Here is a 6,868-nt window from a genome sequence, read left to right as displayed (position 1 = left end):
TGGTTCAACCCACAATTCAACCATAACCAATCATCAAGCATATATCACAACATGCATAGTTCTCATACATCATACCACCAAAGCATCAATAATCATCATCACATATATGACCACATCATATATCTCAATCATTCAACAACATCAACCATTCAATGCCTATCTTAGGGCCTCTAGCCTAAGTATTTCCTACCACATTACATATTAGATACGGGAAACCGAAACCATACCTTAGCCGATTTTCCCAAGTTCCACCGGAGCACTTCCAAACCACTTTTCCTCAAGCTCTCAAGGCCTCAACACCTCCAAGAACAGATTTTTCACCACCAAATCCCTTTTTCAAGCCTTTCAAAATCACCAATCAAGCTCCAATATTCACATATACACAACCTAAGCCACAATCATCATACCCATACACAACATCTCAATACCCAAACATCATAGAACAACAAAATATACTAGGGTTGAGAATCTTACCACACCAAGATCCAAGGAGACAAGATTAACCTTCTCCTTCAAGAGAGTTGGGTCCTATAACATCAAAGAGCCCAAAATCTCAACATTTTTTCTCATAAAACTCGAAAACAAGGCTGGAATTTCGAAGAGCAAAACGTGGCTTACCTCAAGATTAATTGTATGGATTTTATAGAGCTCTCTGTGGTGAACGCGTGGCCGCAAACGGAGCGGCAATCGGAGCTCTAGATCAAAAGTTATAGTGGTTTGAAGATCAAGTGAGAGGTAGAAGGTTGAGAGAGTGTTCTTCCCCCATGGCCTCTCTTTTTCAGCGTGAATTTGAGTGCTGTGAGGAGAGAGAGTGCTGAAAACTAGGGTTTTGGTTTAGTTATGTTGGGCCAAGGGCCCACTTTGGGTCCGGTTGACCCGGTTTGGCCCGTTCGGTCCAATCTTGGTCCGATTTCTATAAAATTGGTACCGAAATTCTCGTCTCAATCTCCTCTATCATATTTAGCTATAAAAATCACATTTTAGGCTTTCTAGAATAAATTCTCATTTATGGGTTAATTAGCCGTTAATTAACCGGGTTTTACAGAACTAGGTTTAATTACTTTGTTGGTCCTATAATTTTGTGAAATTTTCAATTAGGTCTCTATACGTTTTTTTCTTTTTAATTGGGTCTCTGTACTAAATTTTTTTTCAATTAAATCTCTCTTAGTAGTAATTGACTTAATTTTATAGGGACCCAACTAAAAGAAAAAAGAATTGGTATAAGAACCTAAATAAAAGAAAAAAAAGATAGAGACCCAATTAAAAAAAATTAGTGTAAAGACTCAATTAAAAAGAAAAAAAATATAGAGAACTAATTAAAAATTTTACAAAATTATAAAGACCAACAGAATAATTAAACCAAAAAATTAAATAACAATTAAGAGTGAATAAAAATAATAATTTAAATATTTCATTGTAAAAAGGTCAGCATCTTCCTATATCTATGGACTTATATTAATTATTATAAATCTTTGTTTAGTTTGCAGCAAAAACAGTTCTTGATTCCAAAGTTCTCTCACTCCTGCACGTGGAACAGTTCTCTGTGTTTTTGACCTTTTGGGATGCTTTGTATTACATTCTTAATTTATAATTTCTCTAGATTGACATATTGCACTACACACACTTTGGATGTTTCTTTGTTTCTTAGGACAGAAGAAATAATGGAAGTAGATGCCATCAATATATGGGCTCACCAGACACAAGGTGACTTGGTCACTCCCATCACTATTTTCAATTTTCAGTTTGGAGTATTTTCAATTTGATTTGAAGATATCCAATTTGTGTAAAAAAATTCGAAATATTTATTTTATAAGTCCTACCTATATACTATGTATAATATATATCAACGATATATTATACGTATACATAAAAAAACCACTAAATTAAATCAACTATCTATAAGATATATATATTAAAATATAAAATACATATTAAATTAAATAATATATATATTTATACACAAATTTTGTGAAATAGATTTTATCCAATAAAACAGTCTATTTTTATGTTTAACACTTTTTTTCTCATTTTTTAGAAGTATAATTTTATTGTTAAAGAAAGAATTTTTGTTATTTTTCTTTTTTAGAGTCAAACCTTAAGATATTAGGCTGCGTTTAGAAATAAGATTGAGATTAAGAGACTGATACTAAAAAATAAAAATTAAATTAAATTTTTATATTGTATTTAATATAAAATATACTGAATTGAGTTATATCTTGATAAGTCAATATTATATTAAATGTAAGATAAATATAAATATTGAATAATAAATTTAGAATTTAAAAAATTAAATAAAAATAATTTTTTTAAAAAATTAAAATTTTAGTTTTTTTTCTTAAAATTTTAGTTACTTCTGTCCTACTTTTTAAAAGTATTAAAAGGACTAAAATTTTGTTTTCAAAAATTAAAATTTTAATTTTAATATCTCATTATCAAACAAAATATTAAATCTCAATTTTCAATTTTAGTTTTGGTCAATGAAAATAAACGCTGGCTTAGTATATGTACCTATGTACCTCCCCTTTGTATGACGACTATACTGATGATGATCCAATGACGGTTTTTGATGAAAACATCTTCGAATTAGATTCATAGAGCCCTGTTAATACGCATTACACTCTAATATCATCTTTAGCTAAAAACATAAAAGACAAAGTCGTATCTTGTAATTTTTGAAAAATAACTAATTTATTATTCATCATCAATTACATCCGTGACTTTCTTCCGGATGTAACAAGACACACAAGCCAGTTGTCAAAGCTACTAAAAAAGCAACCTCCACCATGGGGCCCTGAACAGACGACAGCTGTCAATTTATTAGGTTCTTTTAGAGGAATATACAGATACGAGTGATGTATTATATCCGTTGCTTTTAGTTTCATGATGATGGACAAATCTATCAAACATTGCTATTTTATTCATAATAATACTATAAATTAATTATTGTTAATGAGCTATAATTCAAATGTCAGTCTCTCTTATTTAGAAATAGTAGATTCGAGTCTCTTTATTTTTGGTAAAAAAAAAACTATAAATCAGTCATTAAAAAAATTATTAGTTAGATATTTTGTTTAATCCTCAATAAATTTTAATAACTAAATAGAGAAATTAATTGTTGTCATAAAATCATTCATCCTAAAAATTTAAATTAGGAGAAGACAACATTAATAATTATATCTCTAATACTCTTTTTCAAACAAAATTTTTTTTGAATTTGCTTGATTTTTGTATAGGCATTCTTTTTCTTTTATTTGTCTTATGCTATTTTTTCACTTTTTGGAATTCATCAGAACTCTAAATCTTTTCGGACACAGAATTTTGATACCATATAATGAAACCACTCATCTCATAAACTTAAATCGATAAGAGAAAGCAACACTAATAATTATATCTCTAATAATTATCAATAATATTTTAATCAACTTTACATTTTTATTTGTTAAACAATCAATTCTTGCATCATATACTATTCCTACATATAAAATGATTGATTGGAGAATTTTAAAATTTTTAAAAACTATTATATGTTTATTAAATAATAATATATATTAATTTATCTAATCTTTTACCAAAATTTAATGTAAAAATTAATTTAATTTCTTGAGTATTGCTTTAGAATATTATTTATTTTATTTTATTAGTTTAATTTTTCTGTTGGTCTCTATAGTTTCGCAAAATTCTCAATTAGGTCCTTATACTTTTTTTTCTTTTAATTAGGTCCCTGCACCAATTTTTTTTCAATTGAATCCCTATATTTTTTTCCTTTTATTTGAGTCCCTGCACCAATTTTTTTTTTAGTTTGGTCTCTATACAATTAAGCCAATTACTACCAAAAGAGACCTAATTAAAAAAAAAACTAGTACAAGAACCCAATTAAAAAAAATATAAAAACTTAATTAAAAATTTTATGAAATTATAAAATCTAACGGAATAATTAAACCTATTTTATTTTATTTTATTTGAGGAACAAGATTGATATATGTATTCACAATCAATATGCATTAAAGACTTAAAGTAAAATTTACTAAATTTTTTATTATTTATTAAGTTTAATTATTCTGTTAGTTTCTTTTGTTTCATTAAATTTGTAATTAAATTTTTATATTTTTTTTAATTATTAGATTTTTATAGTGTAAAAAATATCAATATTAACTCAATATTTTTCAACAACTTATAAAGATATCTACAATTAAGAATCTAATTAGATCTTTGATCACATATTTTTTTAAAGAAATATTTTATTAATTTTAATATTTTTGACATAAAATAATCTAATTATAAAATTAAAAATAATATAAAATTTAATTATAATATAAAAATCTAATTATAAATTTAATAAAATTAAAAAATAAACAAAATAATTAAACCTATTTATTACTAATTCAAATTTGTTGAACTTGTTTGATATGTGACAGGGTGACAGCTTGGACTGTGAGAGTAGTGAAGCTTAGGCATATGTACCATTTTTTTCCCTTACTTTATTTGCAAAGAATGTCCTTATTAGCTAGCTAGCTATATATTAATTCTACAAAATAACATATATATTACAATTAATCCCATTTGATTAGGACCCTAATTTCAAGCCACAACGTTGAACTCTCGAAGCAACTCATGCTTCACGCTGTATTGAAATATATATGATCGAAATGTGTGTTGGATGGATTTGGAGATCTGGACTTTCTCTGTTTTTGAGCTGTCTCAAGAAACTTTATAACGATCTACAATGTTAGTTGTAAATTCAACGTTGTTTTGTGCGAAGTTCAATAAAGATCTTATTAAATTTTTAGGGTTTTATTATTCACTGTACTATGACTCAATTTTAAAACAGTTTAATTAAGTTACTTTTAAAAAAATAGTTTAAATAATAAATAATAATATTAAAAATAATTTATAAATAAGTTATTTTGTGTTTGATTTTTTAATTTTAAAAGTGTTTATTTTATAGAAATGTAATAAAAAATAATAATATTATAAGAGAAATTATTTTTTTAACTTCTCTATAAATTTCTAAATAATTTTTTAGAAAATTGCGATTTGATTTTAAAAATTGTACCAGACATTAATACTACAACTTTTTATAAGTCAAAAACTCAAAAAAATTACTTTTAAAATTTTTCAAACGGCCCTATATTTAATATGCTGCCACTAGTTAATATTTTTTAAAAATATAATATATTTAATATGCTATCATGAAATTACTCATCTCAAAAATTCAAACTGATAAAAAATAATAATATTAATAGTTATATCTCTAACACTCTTCTTTAAAAAGTGTCTCTTTTAGATTTGTTTAATTTTTTTCGCATAGACCTTTTTCTTTATTATGTGCACACTAAAATTAATTGTTAAAATCAATCATTTTATATTTATGTATAAATATATATGTAGTTTAATTAATTAATGTATATTTTATATTTCAATATATTTTAAAAAGATAGTTAATTTCAATAGTTAATTTTAATGTATAATTAGCACATAGTTAAAAAATTTTAATTAATTAAAATTTAAAAAAAAAACAATTTTCTATTGTTTTATGCATATTCGGATTTGTACTAGCTAGTCTTTAATTTTTTTTTCAGCGACAATCATCTAATTTCTGTATTTTTTTTTTCTAATGGAGTGAATGAAATGCTAGATTTGTCTCTTCTCAAAGTGATGGATTTCTTATCATTGTGTTATATATTTTTCAAAGTGTACTAACTTTTAGAGGCTATTATATTAAATATTGCCTTAATTAAATTAGAGTCTCAATTACAAATCCTTCATTGAAAATTTATTATTACTTTGGCTACTTAAGTCCTTTATTTATTAAATATGTATAATATATATTATACAACAAGATAAAAAAAGTCACACATTTTCAGAAATAGTTACTTAAATATCAACCAACAAACTAAATTATTAAATTGTGCATTATTGCATTCTGCCCCACACTTATCTAAACTGATGATCCCATTTAATTTTCTAAAAACTATAAAAGTAATTAAACGCTCAACATGCAATAATAAACTATCAATTAATTAGTACTTTGTCAATATATAAAATAAGTTAACAGGAAAAAAACTTATGACTATACCCTACAAGATAATACAAAATTTACAATAAATAATGTAACCAAATTAAAGTATTGTTATTGTTATATATAAGTAGTTGCATGTTCGTAGTTTATAGATATATATTTGTAGGAGTAGGTATTTTTAACTCGACAAAGTGGTCCAAAACAAGATACGGGTCAGAGTTTTTGAATTGCACAAGATCTTGAACTTGATATATATAATGCCTCTTGCTCCTTCATATTTGTGATTTGTCCATGCATCCACGCTGTCTTAGCCAACTTTTTTCCATACTTCTACCACCAATTATTCTATTTTTTATTTCATATTGAAGTTTATATTATTATTATTATTATTATTATGTTTAGTTAATCTAGCTAACTCAAGCTTTAGCCCAATGAATCAAATATATAATGACACTTGACCAACATTATTTCTTATTTTATATTCTCAAATATTTGATTTATAAGCAGCAAACAACTTACTAAATCAATCAAATTAAACATTGATATTAAGTTACTAACTACTTCTCAAGTCCTAACGACCTTGATTTGCATTGCATGAGATCAGTAGGTCAATATATAACTTATTAAAAAAATATTATTTGTACATAAAAAAATAATTATTAAATATTTATATATAAATATATATGTATTTTAATTTAATTTTATTATATATTTATATTTTAAAATATATTCTATATGAGTAGTTAATTTAGTAAATAATTGATAATTAGTGTACATGGGCAACATGATTGTACCTTAATCATTGAGGGAAAAAAATTAGTGTTGTTAGGTAGTTATCGTTTTGGCAAA

The 6,868-nt window shown here is 25.1% G+C and overlaps 1 long non-coding RNA gene across 1 annotated transcript in view; it reads right to left on the bottom strand.

Moving 5' to 3' along the window:
• The window catches only part of LOC127744035 (uncharacterized), a 2,904-nt gene extending 2,116 nt beyond the window's left edge, over positions 1-788 (bottom strand). The window contains exons 1-3 of the long non-coding RNA XR_008005245.1: positions 619-788; positions 475-528; positions 228-387 (exon numbers count right to left, since the gene is read on the bottom strand). This is a non-coding gene — a long non-coding RNA (uncharacterized LOC127744035). The remainder of the gene's footprint in view (positions 1-227; positions 388-474; positions 529-618) is intronic.
• Between the last annotated feature and the right edge of the window lie 6,080 nt (positions 789-6,868).

Source organism: Arachis duranensis, chromosome 2 (assembly GCF_000817695.3).
Source record: "Arachis duranensis cultivar V14167 chromosome 2, aradu.V14167.gnm2.J7QH, whole genome shotgun sequence".
NCBI lineage: Eukaryota > Viridiplantae > Streptophyta > Magnoliopsida > Fabales > Fabaceae > Arachis > Arachis duranensis.
This window is presented reverse-complemented; position numbering and strand designations above follow the sequence as displayed.